Source organism: Musca autumnalis, unplaced genomic scaffold (genome assembly GCF_047663935.1).
Source record: "Musca autumnalis isolate F117 unplaced genomic scaffold, ASM4766393v1 scaffold_3, whole genome shotgun sequence".
In the NCBI taxonomy this organism is placed as follows: domain Eukaryota; kingdom Metazoa; phylum Arthropoda; class Insecta; order Diptera; family Muscidae; genus Musca; species Musca autumnalis.
This window is the reverse complement of record NW_027411866.1, coordinates 81,306,029-81,329,168: the sequence shown is the minus strand read 5'-3', so window position 1 is coordinate 81,329,168 and position 23,140 is coordinate 81,306,029.

The following is a 23,140-nucleotide window of genomic DNA, read 5'->3' as shown; positions in this document are numbered from 1 at the left end:
AATAATAACCGGCAAAATTTTAAACAAAGTTTGAGTTTATGATGAAGAAGAAGCTTACAAACCAACGTGAAGATCAGATAATACTTAGCGGGTTAAATGGACTGAAACTTTTGTATGAAATTGGTAAAAATTTCAATAACGTAGCGGTTAAACAACGGAAGTAGTAGTTCTACATAAGTGGGTTTCATTACATTTTAGTTTGTGTGAATTAAATTTTCCTTTCCTGCTACAAAAATGTCTTTGTCATGCTAGATACCTTTTTGGTTTTGGTTATAAGTATTATACATTACATCTCTGATATTTCATAATTAACTTTTCACAATCATTGAAAAGAAGTTCCGTGGAGAGCGATTGTCCAGGGATAGTGGTATAGGGTATCCCATGGTCGGCTCCGCCCGACTATAGGCTTTTCTTACTTGTTTAAAATAAATAATGATTTTTAAAAAAAATGGTGTCCCAAATTTAATGTTATATTTTTATATTGTAGAAAAATTGCCCGGAGTCGGAGTCGAGTTATTTTTTTCGACTCAGACTCCGACTCCGACTCCAGCAAAATTGCTCGACTCCGACTCGTAGACTCCGACTCCGAAACCCTGGTCACCACACATCTGCATCAATAATATTCAACATATCCCCAATATAACGATACTTCCCGATTTTCGGTACTTTGAGGATTTTACTTAAAATGTTTAACCGAACGTAGGTCCATGTTTTGGTATAGCCCCAAAACAAACCTCCCGATTTTCCGTACCTTAGCTTTATTTTTTGGACGAACTTTCTGTAATTTGAAATTTAAAAGCCAACAAAAATTCTGCAACAAAAATTGTTCATTTAAGTTCATATTTTCGTATAGCCCACATACCTCCGAACTAGCTGTTAATGACATTTGAAGTTCCCACGTTATGTACCGATTTTCGGTATTTTGAGTATTTTTGACATTAAAGGCTCCCATCAAAAACTGTCAACATAGGTCCATGTTTTATTATAACCCCTATATAACGGTACCTCCCAATTTCTAGCCTACCAAAAATTGTCAACATACATAGTTAGATATAGGCACCATAAAAAAGGGCCTCCTGAATAAAGCATTTTATGTACATTATCTGACATTTTAATGTACCCACTTAAAGTTAGGGACAGGAATGAAAACTAATTATTCCATTTTAGTTCAGAATATTTTATGGTGGAGGGTATGAAAAGTTCGGCCCGACCGAACTTAACGCTTTTTTACTTGTTTGATTTTATAAAGGTAAATGTATTGAAAAAAGGGAGTTTCTTAGGTTTTCGACTATAAAAGGGTATAACATATTTCTGTTCACAAATATTTTTTATTTTCCTTTCTCTACTAACGCTTACAATTTAACTCCGACAACTACCAAAACTTCTTTTGTCCTAAATAAATGCTATTTTTTTCTAAAATTAGGGTTATGTTCATTGGAATTTAGGTTTATTACGCTCGTTCAGCCGACTGATTTTCTTTTAATAATCTGTTATCTGCTATACTCTCAGTGCCGTCGTTTGAGTATAAGATACCTAAATCTTACTTCAATCGCAAATTTGCAAAGAAATAATCTTGCGTCATAACAATATATGTATATGAATGTATATATATATATATATATATTTTTTTTAATTTTTTAATTTTGTCCTTACGGACTTTCTTTATTTATTTATTTCAAAATATAATTCAGTTCCATTATTTTACGAAGCCCTTGAAAGGCTTGTCTGTAAAAATATAAATATGTTTATGTATAGATTTGTTATTCATTGCTGTAGGCTTCATTTTAACATTTTAAAAATAACATTTTTACTTATTAATAAAGTACTTTTTTATTTGTTTTATTTTTAATATTTTATTACTAATTTCTAAGATCTCCTTGGGAAGTTCATTCAGAGTGGTTGCGAGAGCGACATCAAGCGATAGTTTTCTATACTCATTTTTATATTTGGGTATTGCGTAACGTCCTTCTAGTCTCCTTCTCGTACTGTGTAGGTGGACTATTTTCTTTGCCAGGTTTGGATTGTTAGAGAATTCACCTACAATTGTCAATGAAAAAATTTCTTTGATATTTAAAATTTGTTGGGTTTTGTATATGTTTATTTCTTTGTTGTGTTGTACTGCATCATTCCAGTTATTATGTGCGTGTGTAGTTTTTTTATGGAGGAATTTAACAATTCTGTCTTGTGTTTGTTGTAGCGTTCTGCAACACCTTGCATTCCCCCATGCTGTAATTCCGTGTCGAAGGTTGGATTCTACAAGCGAGTAGAACGCCTGTTTTAACACGTAGTAGGGTGCACAGTTGCCTAGATGATAGAGAGCAAATGCTGATTTTCGCAATTTATTCTTTAGAATATCGATGTGGGTTTTCCATTTGAAATTGTGGTCCAAGAAAATATAAGAAAATAAGCACTGTTTTTATCTTCTACTGAAACCCCAATCCATATCCGCGATTTCTACTGAATGAACAGTTTCTGCTTAGTAAAAAATTTGCTAAAATATTGGTTTTTATAGTTTAGCATCATAACAACCCTAAGATAAATGCACATTTAAATATTTACCTCATAAAAATGTTTTAACCAGAATCCATTATCCATATAAGTTTACGACTCAAAATTCTCTTCTTACAGTGGTTTTCATGAAAGGGGCTGTTTCATTCATGCATTGATGACTTTACGCAGTGTCGATTGTTTTATAGGTTTTATTACTGACACACAACATTCACCGTCGAAATATTGTGGGTGGGTGCGTTTGTGACCTTCGGCCATTTATCAATGAAGCAACCTCATAATTTACGAAAAATCTCCATAAGCCATGAAAAATGTTATGTCCACATGAATTGATAGCTTGTGCTAAAAATCTCTGATATTCAACAGCAGCTTTATAAACATGAGCAAAAATGTAGGAACAAAATGGGTATAGGGGCTTGTATATGTACACAAAAATACGCACATAGCAGGAAAGAAATAAAAACACGTTTGCAAACATAGGGATAAACAAGTGTTACGCAACAAAACTAAACATGCCCGTTGTAAATTTAATTGTTAACACATCTTGAACTTCTATAATATAATTTATATTTCCCATAACATAATTTGCATAGAAGCCATTAAAATCATTTTTATGTATGTATGTATTTATAATTATTGCAGCATTATCATTGCATTTAAAATCTTTTCATATTATGACATCTCTTATGCGATAAGATGTCACAACATCAAGACAATCACAAATATTTGTTACACAGTCTCTCGAATTGAATTATGTAGTATCATTGTTTGCTGTTGTGCTGGAGATGCTCTTTCATGTCTTACTAATTAAATAAACTGACAAACAATGTTAACGAATTATTGTTGTTAATAGAAACTACATTATGTCAGTTGAATGAGTCTATTTAATGTTCATTGTAATTGTTCGCCATTATTGTTATTATTGTAGGCATATACAGAATTATCTCCATGGATTGATGTATGAATTTTGTCAGAATTCATATTAAACGTGAAGAATTTAAAATGACATTTGTTTAAATAGTCATTGTTTATACAATTAATAAATTCTCAGAATGCTAAGGCAATATAAAAAAATATTATATGAAAAGTTTGATACATTGGATTTGAACTAATGGAAAATTTATATTCAAATAAATAACCACTAACAATCTATTTGAAAAATAAAATCTTTGATTAATGACACATTGTGTCCATGTTGGTATCTCTGATCCGTAATTGTAGAAAACCTAATTGTTTTAATGCAAATTAGGTGACATTTCTTTTATTTCACATGAATAAATGTGAATATTTAATTAAACAATTTTATTCATGATCAGGCGTGTGCATTGACACGACGTACAATTAGAGATTCAATCACATTTTTTGTGTGGATGTTTATATTTTAAAATTCACCAACATGCTACTGACATTAATTAATAATAATAAACCTTTTTGCGTCATCTATTGTTAATGATTTATAATTTCTCGTTTTTGTTGTTTATTACTTTGATTTCACATTGATGACATAAATCGTGCAAACTTTCTTTTATTTACAAAACAAATGCATCGCAATATATTTTTTATACTTAAGATCAGGACTTCGGAGTCGATCCTATTTTTCATGACTCCGAATCCGACTCCAACTCCGGAGTCGACTCCGAAAATAAATTCCACCAGTCAAAATCTAAAAAATATTTACTACACAGTTAGGTTATCCTCTCTATTATCTACCCAGTGATAATACAAAATCCAAATTACAGTAATTCCAGTGTGAAACCTTCAAGATGCGTTACATCGGGACCAAAACATGGACCTATTTTGTTCGTTTTCTTCGCGGAGGTTTTCTATCCGTTGGGAATCGGGAATACAATGTAACCCCCAATACTACGTCTCCACATTGCCTCTGTAGGTAAATATGGAATGTTTTTATTTCGTGTCATATGATATTGATAGATAGTGTAAACTACCTCTAAATAGCAAAATAACATTAACAAATACTATTTTGTATCCTTAGTCTCGGGTTCTAATCCGTCAAAAAAAAAAAAAAAAACAATCAAATACAGAAATGTTCCGAAGGCAATCTTCCAGAATATGTGAACTTTCTACGAATATGTGAACTTTCTACTTTCTTAAAGATCAAAATAAAAAAACAACTTTAAAAATTTAATTTTCCGGAAAACATACCTTCTTGGTCATCTATACGGCTGCGGTGTCAGAATATGGTTGTTTTTGTGTGTTGCACAGTGTCCCAGCAAAATTTTATGGATGTAGTTCAATGAGATGCCATGATTTCACTTGATCTTTTGCATTGATTCAAATGAAGTCGTGAAAGATCCGATCTTTTCATCAGTATTTGAACCAATTCCAAGGAAGTCGTGGTAGATCCGATTTTTTCCTTATCATTTGAACCCATTCCATCGATCCAATAGAGATGAATTGTGTGTTTTTATTTTTACACATGTATATATTCTTTTATTTATCTAAATATGTACGTTTAAAGCAATGTAAGATTTATTATGCTAGGAAGTCCCAATCATTGAGCTAAAAGTAAAGTCGGACTGGTATTAGTCGTGTTCCTTTAAGTGTCTGATGTTACCATTTTTTACCCGCAAAGTGTTTCCTTACTTTTAAAAGCATACAATTTATATGAGAGTAGTTCACCACTTTTACCATTTTTGCAACAATTACCATTTTTAAAAGTAAAGGAACAGACCAATTATAAAAGTTTCCTTGCTTGCTCTAGAGAACCCTGCTCAACAAGTCGATTTGTAGATCCCTACAAAACAACAAACATTTTCAAAACGTTGTAAAATAAAATTCTCGAAATAGTAATCTGCAGTTGGATTCAATGTCGAAATCTGCACTGCACTGATTGGAAGTAAGCGGCGGTGTTTAGACTGCAACAGCTGGGACGGCCGGACGTCAAGTTTCTCACTTAAATTTACAACCTGTCGCTTGCCAAACACATCGTTCCCGAAGTCTGGAAAATAGGCCGGCTACTGAAGCCCGAAAAGGATGCCAAGGACCCTTGTGGCTATAGTTCTTCCAGCATCAGAAATAACTTTCCAGTTGCCGATCAATAGCATAGGATCCGTAAGCAGCACAACAACTGCGCTGAAGGCCATCTCCATCTCCATATTAGCAGAGGACTCACTCAGAGCAAGCCGTGCTCATAATCTAGAAAGAGAAGTCTAACGTTACAAGAAAGAACCTCTAGATCAACAAGCCTTTCAACCAGGTTTAAGTAGCATTCACACGAATGCAGTCGCAGATGCAGTAAACAGTTATCGTGTGAATGAGGTCCTTGGAGAACATCCACCATCTATCGCAGCTGAGAAGCGCCAGCTGTCAGGACAAACCAGAGTAGTTTTGGGTCAATACGCTCGGGATGGTGCAGCCGTCAAAATTCCTATAGGGCAAGTACTGATGACACCGTGGAAAACATCTGCCCAGCATACAGCACGACACACTGCTCCTTTTCAATTGCCCTACTAATCCTGCTAAGAAACTTAAGTTTGCAGCTTTGTGGTTACAAACCATATAAATAGCGAAATAGCCACATTCTTACGACTGATAGACCCAGAGCCAGATTAAGCAGAAAAATGAGAATACAAACATATTAACTACTGTTGCAACAACGAGAACAAACTGCAATTATAGATGTAAACTTTATGATGATAAATAAATTATAGTTATTTCATTAATTCCTTTTAATTAATAAAATAAAAAAATGAAAATCATTTTTCAATACAGCATTTTCCATTTTCCGAACAAGACGTGAAAATTACATGCCAAAGGGTTGGTGAAAATGACATGCCAAAGATTAGTGAAAATGCTATTCTTGGGAATTGGTATACAGCATTTTCCATTTTCTGAAAAAGACGTGAAAATTACATGCCAAAGGGTTGGTGAAAATGACATGCCAAAGATTAGTGAAAATGCTATTCTTGGGAATTGGTTAAGATAGCATGCCAAAGGATTGGTATAGATGCCATGCCAAAGAATTGTTGAAGATGCCATTCCATCGAGTTAGTAAAGATGACATGCTTAGGATCTGAAAATGAATTGCATCTTTTGGGGGTCACGCTCTTGTAAAAAGAATGAGTGAAGATGCTGAAAAAATGGCATTCCATTTCATCGAACATTTTGCTGGGGTACTCTGACAAAAAAAACCTTCGAAATACATAAATTAAAATTATATTGTGTTATATTAAATCGTAAACCTCTACCGACAATTCTTTGCTGGAATGATTTGTACCCCTAGCGAAGACTATATAATGTGGTAAAATCCTTCAAAATACCGAAATCAGTCAGTACCGTTATATGGGGTTATATCAAAACGTGGACCGATATAACCCATTTTGAATACCAAACAACCTAATAGAGGACAGACATCTTTATACTTTAAAGAGTTTCTGACGACTTTTTCGATGTGATATGACAATGTATGTATATTATGGTGGAAAGTGTCCTTTGAAGGAGTGGACCTATAAGCACCACCTTCGAATTTCATCTAATATTCGAAGAAATATTACAATATCCTAAGTGTGGACGAACGCAGTATTCGGTTGGAGCTCTCCAGCCACTACATATGGTGCCATAGGGGTTTTTTACAACTTTCGGGCTGTTTTCTCAAGTAGTATGGACTTACCCTGAAAAAACGTTTACTGTCGTAATTGAGGCAGCGAATGCAAGTTGCTTCAACAAAAACTAAAGTGAGAGCTGGTCTTAATGTGAATTTATTCAAATTTTTGTGTGGGAGGTACCCGAAGGAGTGGACAAATATAGTCCATAGTCGTACCTGATCTGTATCTGGTAGATATATTAGGATGTGCAAAGTATGGACCGTGCGCACAATTTTTTCGAACATTTTTGATCTTTGGTGGGGGAGGTACCTGAAGGAGAGAACCGATATTGCGTATATTCGAACTTAAATTAAGTTTGCACAAAATATTACGAAGACCACATTTTGGACCGAATCGACAGATCCGTTCGAGAGTTATCCAACTAACCACTCCAACCACTACACACGGTGTCATAGGGGGTTTTTGTACCTTTCAGGCTATTTTCTCAGGAAATATGGACTTGCCCCTGATGAAACTTATAGCGTCGTATGGGCAAAGCAATTCGAGAGCAGGTCCTGACCTGAACTTCTCCCAATTTTTGTGTGAATCATTAAGTCAGTCCGTCCCTGACGGCTGAAGCTAGAATCTTGAAAGTTTGGGTGAGGGTCAGTCTTGGTCCGAAGGTGTCAGATAAGGCTAGGTTTTTGGAAATTCGAACTAGAACGGTACGAAAAGTACTAATATTACTAAATATGGTACCCTTTGTATTGGGCAAACGAGAAGAGAGAGAGTCCCTAATAGAGGGTAGGGTAGATGTACTACAGGGTTTTTAGAAATTCGAAATAGAAGTATACGAAAAGTACTAAAATGTACTAAACTTGGTACTATTTTGTATTATGTGAAAGGATAGAGCTGGAATCTTCAAACTTAAAATGAGAATCAAGAAAGGGAAGTAGGGCGGATATAAGAGGTGGTTTTGAAAATGTGTACGGAATGTACTAAATTTGGTACAAATTTGATTTGGATGAACGGATAGAACTGTAATCTTAACTTTGGAATTAAGATTACTGTTTGAGTGTAGGTTTGAGATATGGAAGTACTAAATAGTACTAAATTTGGTACAATTTGGATTTTGGCGAACGGATAAAGCTGGAATCCTGAAATTTGGAAAAAGATTACTGTTGGAGTATAGGATTGGGATGTGGAAATAGGTTGGAAGTTCGTACTTAGGTGTACGAAAACTACAAAATGGTACTAAACTTAGTACAGTTTGGATTTGGGTGAATGGATAAAGATGGAATCCTGAAATTTCGAATTAAGATTACTGTTGGAGTGTAGGAATGGAAAGTTTTGGAAATTGATACTTATGTATATGAAGAGTACTAAATGGTACTAAATTTGGTACAATTTGGATGTGGGTGAACGGATAGATTTGGAAACCTGAAATTTGGAATTAAACTTATCGTTGGAGAATAGAATTGAGATATGGGGGTAGTTTTGGAAAATCGTACTTATGTGTACGAAAAGTACTTAATGGTACTAAAGTTAGTACAACTTGGATTTGGGTGAACGATTAGAGTTGAAAACCAGTAATTTGAAATTAAGATTACTGTCGGAGTATAGAATTGAGATATGGAGGTAGCTTTAGAAACTCGTACTTATGTGTACGAAAAGTACTAAATTTAGCACAACTTGGATTTGGTGAACGAATAGAGCTAAAATTTGGAATTTGGATTACTGTTGGAGTGTAGATGACTGTTAAGATTATTAGTGGAGGTAGTTTTCGAAATTCGTACCTATGAGTACAAAAAGTACTTTGAAACAAAGATTACTCTTGGAGTATAGGATTTGGATGTGGAGGTAGTTTTGAAAATTTGTACTAATGTGTACAAAAACTACTAAATGGTAGTAAATTTAGTACAATTTGGATTTGGGTGAAAGGATAAAGATAGAATCCTGAAATTTCGATTTAAAGTTATTGTTGGAGTGTAGGATCGAGGTTGTTTTGGAAATTCATACTAATGTGTACGAAAAGTACTAAATTATACTAAATTGGGTACAATTTGGATTTGGTTGAACGGATAAAGATGTGATCCCGGTTCGAATTAAGATTATTGTTATAGTCTAGGAATGAGGTAGTTTTGGAAATTCATTCTTATGTATACGAAAAGTACCAAAAGGTACTAAATATGGTACCCTTTGTATTAGGCAAACGTGAAGAGCTAAACTTGTGAAATTTGGAATGGGGGTCAATGATGGAGAATTAGAAAAATGTACCAAAGGGTTTTTGAAAATTCGACCTATGAGTGTACGAGAAGTACTAAAAGTTACTAAATTTGGTACTAATTGAATATATTGAACAGATGTAGCTAGAATCTTGAAATTTGGTATGGGAATCAAGGTTGGGGAGTGGCGATGATATAAGGAAATGGCTTCGGAAGTTTGTACTTATGTACTAAATGGTGCTAAAATTGGTACAATTTACATTTGGATGAACGGATAGAGCTGGAAACTTGAAAATTGGAATTAAGATTGCTGTTGCAGTGCAGGATGATTGTATGAAGGTAGTTTTTGAAATTCGTACTTATATGTGCGAAAAGTACTAAATGGTACTAAATTTGGTACAAATTGCATTTGGTTGAACGGATAGAGCGGGAAACCTAAAATTTGGAACTAAGATTGCTGATGGGGTAGAGGATAGATGTATGTTTGGAAATTCGTTCTTATGAAAAGTAATAAATGGTACTAAATTTGGTACAAATTGGATTTGAGTCAACGGATAAAGCTGGAATCCTAAAATTTGGAATTAATTGTACTAAATTTGGTACAATAGTGCAGTTGGAGTACAGGATAGATAGTTGTGGAAATTGGTACTTATGCAAACGTTAAGTACTGAATGGTACTACATTTGGTACAAATTGGATTTGATTGAACAGATATAGCAGAAATCCTTAAAATTTGAACTAAGATTACTGTTGGAAGAGAGAACGTGAAGGATTTCGATAGTTTTGGAAATTCTTACTTATGAGTACGAAAGTACTAAATGGTACTAAAATTGGTTCAAATTGGATTTGGATCAGCGGATAAAGTTGGAAGCTGGAACACTAAAACTTGGAATAAAGAATTATGTTAGCTATAGACATAGTTTTGGAAATTCGTACTTATGTGTACCGAAAGTATTAAATGGTACTAAATTTGGTATCATGACTGAATGATTGATTGATCAAGTCCCAGACCAAACAGCTGAAGCTAGAAACTTGAAGTTTTGTGTGAGAGGAGGAGAAGGACCTCTTGGTCCGAAGGTGTCAGATAAGGTTGGGTTTTTAGAAATTCCGACTAGAAGGGTACGCAAAGTACTAAAAGGTACCTAATATGGTATCATTTGTATTGGGGGCACGGGTAGAGCTAGAATTCCGAAATTTGGAATGAGGGTCACTTATGGTGTGCAGGATAGATGTACCGAAGGGTTTTCGGAAATTCGAACTATAAATGTACGGAAAGTACTAAAATGTACTAAATTTGGTACCATTTGGTATTATGTGAACGGATAGAGCTAAAGACTTGGTACTAAATTTTATACAAATTAGATTTGCGTTAACGGATAGAGCTGGAATCCTGAAATTTGGATTTATGATTACTGTTGAAGTGTAGAATTGGGATATGGAGGGAAATTCGTACTAAATGGTACTACATTTGGAACAATTTGAATTTGGGTGGATGGATAGAGCTGGCCATTTGGAAATTCGTACTAATGTGTAGGAAAGGTACTACATGGTATTATATTTTGTATTGGTTGTAGGGAAAGTTTTTGAAATATGTACTATTTTATTACGAAAGGTACTAAATGGTACACCCAATACAACGTTAGTGTGGGTTTGAGATATGGAGGTGGTTATGACAACTTTTTACCATAAATCTACGAAATTAATACATTGTACAAAATTTGGTATTGGGCCTTTCTGGAATTCTGAAATTGTGTAAATGCATACTTTAAGTGTACGAAAATTTCTAAATGGTACATTTGCAATAATTTTTGTATTAGATGAAGGAATAGAACTGGGTCACAGGTGATATGTGGGGTTGATATGAGGAGAAAATTGGAACTATAAGCGTGGAATGGAATATATCTGGAATTCCGAAATTTGGTAATATGGTAACTATTGGTGAGTGATGTTGATATAACGAGGTCGTTTAAGAACTATAATTACTATCATCGTTCGGAAAGTAATAAATGGTACAACTTGGATGGAAGGATAAAGCTGCTCGTGCTTATGTTATAATTTGTAAAAATCAATAAATTTTGTTTAGGGTGAAGGATAGAATTGGGATTCTGAAATTTGATGTGAGTGTCACTGTTGATGTGGTTGGTATTAATACGAACGAATTTGAATTCGATTCGTCTTACAGAAACCCGACATAAGTGTACGAAAAGTATTATTATGTACCATTAGTTTTAGGCATGTTAGGAATCGAATCGTGTAATTTGAAAAAATGTTCATATTTTACTTTATACATTTTCAAAATATGAACGGGGTAAATAAAAAGTCTCTTTGCATCCTATTTTCTATTAAAGTAAACTTTTCGCTAACGAAGTAGCGGGCACATGCCAGTTTGGATTATAGTTTTTTGTACGAACAGGTATTGACGTACTTTGCTGGTGTTACTATTAAAAAGCACGGGAATAAAGCTAAAGCCATTTATATGCCAAAAAGTGTGCATGTATAATGACAAAAGGCCATATTGATAGAAATTTATTGAAAACAAAAGCTAATTAACATATCATTCAGCTTTTGGGTTGAAGACCTTTTTTCATAAACTAACATTGTTGACACTATTTGTCAATGTTTTATGTATGTATGGCTGAGGTCGTTCATGGCGAAAATATATTTTACCATCAATCACAGATTTAAACAAAACGCAAGTTGTGGGTGTGATATTTCCTACTTTTGACAAATCATGTCACTGACGACAATGACTGCCATTTTGTTTATAGGATATATCAACATGCGTCTATAAAAAAGGTGTGATATCATCACTGGCAGTCATCTATTGAACGTAAACAAAGCCATTTAGCCATGAAAAACTATGACTATGTTGTTTTTTTGCCCATTTTGCAATGTCAAAGTATATTATGCGAGAAAAAGGTCGAAGACAAAAAGACGTTCTATATACTCTATAAAATTTGGTAAATTTAGCACACATCACCTGGCTAAATGAGTAGACATTGAATGATTATATGATGCGTGTCAATACACTTATATATATATATATATATATATATATATATATATATACACATACAAATTGATATGTGTCTATGTATGTATGTGTCTAAATAGAATACCAATGGATAGACAAACTCATGAATATATTCACGTATAATGTGAATGTGTAACCTTTAATGAGAATAATTTCGACTTAAAAATTATTAAGATTAATATATACAAAGGCATGTGGATATGTATTGTATTTTTTTGTAAAATTAAATGTTGTTTTTCAAGAACAAAATGACTTTTAATTAGGATAACTTATATATTACTTACTTACTTAGCTGGCCTTTTACAGAACATTTGTTCCATAAGCCGAACTAAGAAAAAATCTCCAATCCTCTCTGTTTGCTGCTGTATTTTCCCAATCTGGGATATGTAGCTTTGTGATATCTCGTTTCACTTGTTCGCTCCAACGAAGCTTTGGCCTTCCAGATCTGCGAGAACCTCCATGCGGCCCGTATTTATACGCCTTTTTAGCGGGTTCATCATCACTCATTCTTATAACATGGCCTAGCCATCGCAATCGTTGTATCTCGATTCGTTCAACTATATTGATGTCATTGTGTAGTTGATACAGCTCGATGTTCATACGACGCCGATATTCGCCGTCAACACAGATTGGCCCGTAGATCTTTCGAAGAATTTTTCTCTCAAACACACAAAGCACTGCCTTATCTGTTTGAGCAAGTACCCATGCTTCGGAACCATACATTAGCACGGGTAGTATCAGTGTTTTGTACTGTGTTATTTTTGTTTGACGAGAGGTGGCTTTATTCCTAAACTGCTTACTCAGCCCAAAGTAGCATCTGTTAGCCAACACTATTCTTCTTCGTATTTCACAACTGATGTTATTTGTTGTGTTTATGGCGGTGCCGAGGTAGACGAAGTCCTTTACTACCTCAAAGTTATAGGTACCAACATTCACAGATGGTGCGGTGTTTATGGACATATTACGCGTCGATACCATCAACTTGGTTTTTACGCCGTTTACTGCCAGACCAACTTTAGCAGATTCTCTTTCGACTTTTGCAAAGGTGTCAGTTACTTCCTTTACCGATCGACCCATGATGTCAATGTCGTCGGCATAAGCCAGTATAACTTATATATGGTTAAGCCAATTTATGCGCCAAATATTATACAAATAGCTCGTTTTTGCCTCAAAATAGATGGGTTTCTACCGCCTTACAATTTCATTTACGCAAATGAAACAAAGGCGACCAACAAAGCAGCTGTCAGAAATAAAAACAAGTAAGAAAAGCGTTAAGTTCGGCCGGGCCGAAATATGGAACGTTTAATACCCCAAATGAAGACCAAATACCAAATTTCAGCCATTTCGGTGTGATAATAAGGCTAGAACCTTCAAAATACCGAAAATCGGGAGATGTCATCCTATATCAAAACGTGGACCTATGTAAACATTTTATGGTAGAAATGTTTCTTACCCTCTGGAAACACAAAATACAAAGTTACAACCGATTCTGTGGTCAAATGGGACTACTTCATTCAAAATATCGTAAAGTGACGCGTACTATATACGGGGTGTTATATGGGGGCTATACCAAAACGTGGACTTATGTAAACAAACTTTGGTAGAAAAATTTTTTAGCCTCTGAAAAGACATATTGCCAAATTACAACCGATCTGGTGGTCAAATGGGTCAAATATCTTAAAAATTCCTTAAAATGACGACGCACAGTGTTGCCGCTTCCATACAAAAGTGGACAAAAATAGAAGGAGTTGACCTATGTTGATGAATTTTTGCACAAGTACTTATAAGGGCATAGGAATAAAAATTTTCAACGTTGGTCCATATCGGTTCAGATTTGGATATAGCCCCCATATATATTTTCCCCGATTTTGCTATGAATCGGTCAATTTTAATCGACCGAAATTCAAATTTTATATTTGATATTTTCTTAGGCCCCTGAGTAGTTTCACCGATTTTCATAAAAATCGGTACAGTTTTGGATATAGCTCCCATATATATCTTTCCCCGATTTTGCCATAAATCGCTAAATTTTTGATAAATATCCTTCAAATTTAACATGGGATGTTTACTTTGGCCACTGTTCAGTTTTATCGATTTTGATTTGATTTCGCAAAAATCGGTACAAATTTAGATATAGCCTCCATATATCTTTCACCGATTTTGCTATAAATCGGTAATTTTTTGGAAAATAGCCTTCAAATTAAACATGGGATGTTTTCTTAAGCCCTTTTTAAGTTTCACCGATTTTGAGAAAAATCGGGCTAGATTTGGATATAGCTGTCATATATATTTTCGCCCGATTTTATGTATTCGATGCACTTAACACGCAATGTAAGTGAGATATTGATTAAATTAGGAAAATATGACGTAATTATCCGTAATTGAGTGACATCGGGCGAAATTATATTTGGAAGCCATAATCAAACCTGAACCGATAAGGTCCAAAGTTGATATTTTACATTCCTGTGCCCTCATTAGTACTTGTGCAAACATTCATCAACCTAGGTCAACGGTAAAGCAGATCAGGGGCCCGAGGAACCTCTCATGTTAAATTTGAAGGATATTCATCAAAAATTGAGCGAATTAAAGCAAAATTGGGGAAAGATATATATGGGGGCTATATCCAAATCTGAACCGATTTTTACGAAAATCTGTGAACCTATTCAGGACCCTAAGAAAATATCACATATCAAATTTGAAGGCTGTTCGATTAAATTGACGGCGTTATAGCAAAATCGGGGAAAGATATATGTATATGGGGTCTATATCCAAATCTAAACCGATTTTTGTGAAAATCGGTATAGCTACTCAGAAAATAACACATATATAATTTTAAGGCTATTCGATCAAAATTGAACAAGTTGTAGCAAAATCGGGAAAGAAGGTTGCAGGGATGGACAGAATGTTTTTACACATTTCGCTTCGAAAGATATGTCCAATTAAGGGAAATCGAGAGCCAAGGTGGCAATAGGTGGCAATCAAAAGATATAATCTACGAAATATTAAGAATTTATACTTTTTTATCAAATTTAAATTTTTAGTTCTTGATAACGGTACTTTGCCCATGTGCAGTTGATGTCAACTTTTTGTACTAAATTTTTTTGTTTATAGCCCACCCATCAAATCCCCATCCAAAACTTTTAATATTATCAACAAACTTTTCAGAAAATGTTATTTTAAATGTCGTCTAATTTTCATATGATTATCACTTTAGATTATCTGGGAAATATTTTTCATATTTAAAGAGCTGTAACTTCATTATGGATGCACATATCGACAAAATTCGTTCAGATCAGTTGTATCGGATGTGTTTACTGTAAGAAAAAAACATACAGCCTGTTCATGTATGTCGACCGAAAGGTTTCTTGCGCTTCGGAAGTGGAAAAAAATCATTTTCTGTTCATGTAAACACCTTCGAAACGAAAATCTATGCGACCGACAAGCCCTACGAAATAACACGTAAACGTACACTTTTCTATTAAAATTGGGTTTATGTATTTCGAAAGGACTGTCTCTTATAGAAAGAGAATGTCAAAATCACTCACTTGCTTTGTAGCTGCCGAGTAGAACGTAAACTCGCGAATAACATCGAAAATCATAAAACAAATTTATGCAACACATTCTTGAAACAAAATAAAAATTTTACAGATACGTTTCAATGGCGCTTTCATTCATTATTTTGAAGAAATCAATTAAATAAAATAATTCAAAATACCGACACATTTTATATTTCAAACAAAACAAATCACACATATTCCAATATTTGTATGTATATGTGGATTTTGTTTTCATTTCTCATTTGGCTCTCATTTATGGAACATAGTTGTACAAATGTACATTCCAATTAGTAGTATTTCGCATAGGATACGTAACGGCAGTCGCACGATAGTTTGCGAAATACATGAACGCATTTTTAGACGGAAGCGAGTGACTGCTTTCCTTTCGTACAGGTTTCCGTTCGACATACATGAACAGGCGGATAAACATACATATGTAAAAGTTAACATCACATTTTTTACTTTTGTCCACGTGGCACAGTGCGAAATATGAGCATTTTAGCGGAACTTTATTAATAACTTTTAAAGGAAAGGGCGTAGATTCCTAAAATCTTGCAAAAATGTTTGTTATATTAGTGGATAGTGTGGGGCTCAAATTGGGCCACATTGGCCCGCGGTTTTCTTAGCGTTCATGTAACGACGGCTGCCGTTTTTACGTTTTACATTCATTATTCAATCGATTTTGCTGCAAATTGGTATATTCAGTTTTCATCGGATAGACATCGTATGTACAAAATATTTTCAATATCGGTTCGCGGTATCGGTCGATGGGACATATTTTAAATGTTACAGACACACTTTCCAACGTATTTGTTTGTATTTTGGAATTTTATGTTCTTCGTACATAGAGAACCTCTGTGCGAAATATTAGCATCGTAGGTACGCGTTTTTGGTATAGCCCCATATGATGGGTTCCCTCATATTAAATTGCAATTTTTATGCAAATGTAAATTTTAAGATGTTAGCGAATAAAAATCCTCCTCACTTAAAAGCTTCACCCAGAAGTGGACCTATGTTGCCACTTCTGGGTGAAGCCCCACAACCCCACACATCCATTAAGGAGTAAAATGTCAATAATTTTTTGTTTTCATTTGTATCTATAATGTTTATTGGTCTATTGAGCAGGTCTGTACCATTATTATTATTAATAATGTCTCTCAGATCAAGTTCAGGTTGGAAGTGCATTACAATTTTTAACGTATATTGGTATTTGCACCACCGCAACCAAAAATGTTGCACTATATATAAATCACCAACATTTACAGGTCAAAACTATGAAAAATTGCGAGCGGATTCTTAATTTAAGAGAAATCATCATTTGTTAGAATTAGTGAGTCCATTTCTTCAAAACACAGTCAACAATGGCGTTCATTGCCTCGTTTACCTTCCACTTTGGAAAATGCAATTAAATGAATTTTCCGAAGACATTTTAAAAAACTTGAATTGCTCTGAAGACCGCACGTTTCCGCAGCTGTTTTATGGCTTTGCGAATAGAGGAGACCCCAATTTTTCAGATCATATATTTCTTAACACGTGAATGTACGGGAATCACTTTTGAAATATCCACGGAAAATAAAAAAAATTATTTTGAATACATCAAAATAGCACTTCTGTCCGATTAAAATTGCACGAAAACAATAAGAGTTTTTTGCATTTTTTTAAAGAGTAAAATATCATAATAGTTTTGTAAATTAGTTAGAAAAATAAATCATGGCATAATGACTTACCATTTGTCCGCGCCACGCTATTTTTTAATGAATCCAAATTATATTTCTTAGGAAAAAAAATATGAAACAAAAGTGCAACTTTAAGTGCATTTTTAAGTCGTTTCGCGGAGTAAATCGCCAAACTGAGTATGGTTCATTTGCAGTGGAGTACTTAGCTAACGAATTCAATAAAAATTTAATTAAGTTTATGTACTTTCAAAATTCCTTAAAGTTCCACTAAACTTCCCATATTTCGCACTGTGCGCGGCAACACTGTGCGACGCGTCACTTTGTATGGGGGCTATACGAAAACGTGGACCTACATAGCCCGCTTTCAATACCAAAAGTCCTACGTACTTATAATAGATTTTACCAAAATTTCATCCACCTACTTCAATTCGTTCGGACGCTAGAGTGATTTCCACAGACGGACAGACAGACAGACGGACGGACATGGCTATATCGATTTAGAATTGCAAGCTGATCATGAATATGTATAGTTTGTGGGGTCTACCAAGATTATTTCGAGTAGTTACAAACGAAATGACAAATTTAATACGAGGGCAGTTCGGAAACTTCTTAGCCTAGCACAAAAAGCGCGGTATAAACAGAAAAAAGTTATGTGTTTTGGAAACTTCCATCTCTGTTATGAACACATGTTAAATTTTGTTTCGGTCTGGCAACTCCTTCATATAGAAACAGGTGTTCAAAGAAGACGCATACGCAATTTTTTTTACAATGGAAAAATTAGAAATGCGTGCTGTCATTAACAGCCTGTTCATGTATGTCGACCGAAAGGTTTTTTGCGCATCGGAAGTGGAAAAAAATCATTTTCTGTTCATGTAAACGCCTTCGAAACGAAAATCTATGCGAGCGACAAGCCATACGAAATAACACGTAAACGTACACTTTTTCATTAAATTTGGGTTTATGTATTTCGAAAGGACTGTCTCTTATAGAAAGAGAATGTCAAAATCACTCACTTGCTATGTAGCTGCCGAGTAGAACGTAAACTCGCGAATAACACCGAAAATCTTAAAACAAATTTATGCAACACATTCTTGAAACAAAATAAAATTTTCATAGACACGTTTAAATGGTGCTTTCATTCATTATTTTGAAGAAATCAATAAAATAAAATAATTCAAAATACCGACACATTTTATTTTTCAAACAAAACAAATCACACATATTCCAATGTTTGTATGTATATGTGGATTTTGTTTTCATTTCTCATTTGGCTCTCATTTATGGAACATAGTTGTACAAATGTACATTGAAATTAGTAGTATTTCGCATAGGATACGTAATGGTAGTCGCACGATAGTTTGCGAAATACATGAACGCATTTTTAGACGGAAGTGAGTGTCTGCTTTCCTTTCGTACAGATTTCCGTGCGACATACATGAACAGGCGGTAAATATTTACATAAAAAAGGTTTATCGGGACAAGAAATTCATAATGATATGGTGAATGTGTTAGGTGAAAGTGCTCCTTCATATGCAACAGTAAAAAATTGGGTTGCTGAATTTAAACGTGGTCGTACAAGCATTGGAGATGAACCACGTAGTGGACGTCCAAAAACAGCAACAGAAATTGTAGCCATGATATGGTATTAAGTGCATGATATGGTATTAAATGATCGACGAATAAAAGTGCGTGAAATTGCTAATATCATGGGCATCTCAAATGATCGAGTCCATTTAATTTTGCATGAAGAACTACAGATGAAAAAGCTTTCTGCAAGATGGGTGCCGCATTTGTTAACAGTCGATCAAAAACGCATAAAAATGAGCATTTCTCAAGCTTGTTTGGATCGTTTTAAGCGAAATAAAATGGATTTTAAGCGTCGTTTCATAACTGATGATGAGACATGGATCCACCACTATACTCCAGAGACAAAAGAACAATCCAAACAATGGACTGAAGCTGGATGAAGTACCCCAAAGAAGGCAAAAACAATTCAATCGGCTGGTAAGGTTTTGGCAACGGTTTTTTGGGACTTCAAAGGTATTTTATTGATTGACTATCTGCAAAAGGGTAAAACAATAAATTCAGAGTACTATTACAACCTGTTGGATCAATTAAATGTACAAATTCGAGAAAAACGTCCTGGCTTACAACACAAAAAATAATTTTTCATCAAGACAACGCACCAGCACACAAGAGTGTTTTAACAATGGCTAAAATCAACGAATTAAAGTACGAGTTGCTTGACCACCCACCTTATTCTCCTGATTTAGCTCCCAGTGACTTTTACTTGTTCCCAAATCTAAAAAAATTCTTGCTGGCAAGCGTTTTACCTCAAATGAAGATGCAATTACAGCTGTAAACAACTATTTTGAAGACCTTGAGGAAAACTATTTTAATCAAGGGATAGAATTGCTAGAAAAGCGTTGGACTAAGTGTACTGAAGTTTCAGGGGATTATATTGAAAAATAAAAATATTTTTGAAAAACTAACTATTCTCTTTCATTGATAGGCTAAGAAGTTTCCGAACCGCCCTTGTATACCCCCATCGTATGGTGGAGGGTATAAAAATTAAAATTAACACGTCAAGAAAAATCAAAATTCGTGATGCTTTGTGAACAAACCTCTTACACTTACTTACTCCCCACAGTGGTTCAGAATCGTTTTTCCCAGTCAAAAGTCTATAACTTTGGAACGAATGGAGATATGTTCATATTTTTTTTTCTTCTACAGATGACACAATCAGAAAGGTGAATCAAAAAACGATCAAATTCGGTCTAGTAGTGGCAGAACAATTCAAGGTCAACGTTAAAATTTTGCACCAAATATTTTTTAACATTTTGCACCAAAATATGAGTGGTTTTGTGTTATTAATATTTTCCGAATTAAATAAACTGTAACAAGATATTTAAAAAAAATTTTAAGTAAAGTTTGCTTCAAAATTGAAAAAAAAACATTTCCTCGATTTTTCGTAGAACTCATCTATCTATATATCGACGCCTCCAAACAATAGTATGCTAAGTCGACTTAGCATGTTTTCAAGTTCTTTACATGTTTATATTCAACGTCCTTTAACTTAAATTCTGTCAAATTTTGGTAATGATCGGACAATCCGAACAGAAGTTATAAACAAATATTTACTTAGCATAGTACTGAAGTTCAAAAAAATTTCCAAACTTTAAGAGCTTGTCCTGCAAAACTCGCTTTTCAGAATTAGCAAACTATTATTTGGAGGTCTCGAACGTCCTTTAACTTAAATTCTGTCTAATTTTGGTAATGATCGGTCAATCCGAACAGAAGTTATAAACAAATATTGACTTAGCATAGTACTGAAGTTCAAAAAAATTTCCAAACTTTGAGAGCTTCTCCTGCAAAACTCACTTTTTAGACTTAGCATACTATTATTTGGAGGTGTCGATATATAAAAAAGGATGATGTTAGTTACTACGCTTATAACTCAAGAACGGCTGAACAGATTTTGACAATTCGCACCAATTCGGAATGGTCTCATGGCAGAAAAGGATAAAACCTAAAAAAATCGCGAAAATTTGCGAAAAATTTGCAAAAATATTTTTTCAATTTTTTCAATTTTTCACTAATTTCTATCGAGCTTCGCGTTTGGAGTAAATCTTGGCACTTATTTGGACAGTTTTTGGCGAAAATTGTATTTGCACCTACTGTGATGGTCCATTGTACGCCTCTGTTTGTCAATTTTTGAAAGTTGTATAGAATTTTTTATTCACAATCAAATCGATTTTCATTTATTTTCAAGCGTCTTTTTAGGAAATTATCAGCGAAAAATGGTTAAAAGGGCTTAGTTTAGAGTTTGTAAAGATTAGTGGTGGTTTCGGTCAGATACCGATTGAAAAGACTAAGATGATAATGCCAACAGTGGTTTCCACAGTTTTGAGGAAAAAGGTAAAAATCCACAAAATTGGTGGGTTAATTGAAACATCAAGAGCTCCGAGGTAATTTCATTGGAAGTGAAGTTGTGGCATATATGTATACTTTTAAACCGTAGGTAAAAACATCTTCGAAAGATAAACTTCCGATGTATGCGGTATAATATTTAAGCTGTACCAGATATATTTTGATACTGTTTAGATTCTGTCATGATACAAAAAAAAAATGATGCCCCACTGTAAAAGGAGTATGAATTCAATCAATTTAGTTCCCGCAGAGCTGGAAGGCAATTACAACCGGCCAAATACATACATACAAACACACATATGTACATTGGTACTGTTGGTACAATGTATGCATGTTATTCGAAAAAAGGATGATATTCAAAATTGGAAAAAAAAAACAAGAAATCAGAGGTACTGGAGTTTTTTTTGGTCAAATTTTCTGACAAATATTATTTATCGGCGACATAAGTAGGTAAATACTTATTAATCGTTAATAAGTTTGTGATATTAATTTGACTATGTTATTTACGTCGAAATTAAATATAGGGTGACCAAGTAATCGACAACAGTCACGTGTTAGTGTGACAAGACTTCAAGCATCCGAAGAACGGCAACTAATAGAATAGCTCTGTCCATGTTACCAGAGCCATTGCATCTAATACCGAATTTGCAGTGCAAGTAGAATTCGGTAGATCACATTAAATAGAGAAGTCAGAAAAAATAAGTAAAAAAGCGTTAAGTTCGGCCGGGCCGAACTTTTTATACCCTTCACCATAAAATATTCTGAACTAAAACGGAATAATTATATTCTTTCCTCTCCACAATTTTAGACGAAGATATTTTGTGACCTCTGATACCTAAATAAGGTAAAAAACATAAAAAATGTATTCAATCGGTAAGGAACCTTATATGGGGCTATATCAAAGAGAAAATCGGGAGGTACAATTATTTAGGGGGCTATACCTAAACATGAACCTATGTTGACAGTTTTTGGTGGAGATATTTTGTGATTACTAGAAACCTCAACGGTCAAATTACAGGTAGTTCGATCAAAAATTTTAGCTAAAATACTCAAATACCAAAACATGGACATTGACTGTTTTTAGTGGATATACTTTGGGAACCACTGGGAACCCCAAACTTGAAATTACAGATAGTTCGGTCAAGAAATGTAATTAAAATCCACAAAATACAGAAAATCGGGAGGTACCGTTAAATAGGGGCTCTACCAAAACATGGACCTATGTTGACAGTTTTTGGTGGAGATGTTTTGTGATTACTAGGAACCTCAACTGTCAAAATACCAGTAATTCGGTTAAAAATGTTAGCTAATATCCTCAAAATACCGATAATTGGGAGGTACCGTTATATGGAGGCTATACCAAAACATGGACCTATGTTGACGGTTTTTGGTGGAGATGTTTTGTGACCACTGGAAACCCCAAACGTGAAATTACAGGTAGTTCGGTCAAAGAATGTAGTTAAAATACCCAAAATACCGAAAATCGGGAGGTAACGTTATATGGGGGCTATACCAAAAAGTGTTCCGATATAACCCATCTTCGAACTTGACCTGCCTATGGAAAAAAAGACGCTCGGGTGCAAAAATATAGCACTCTATCTCAATTATTGCGAACGCTAGAGTGATTACAACAGACGGACAGGCGGGCGGTCATGGCTAGATCGTC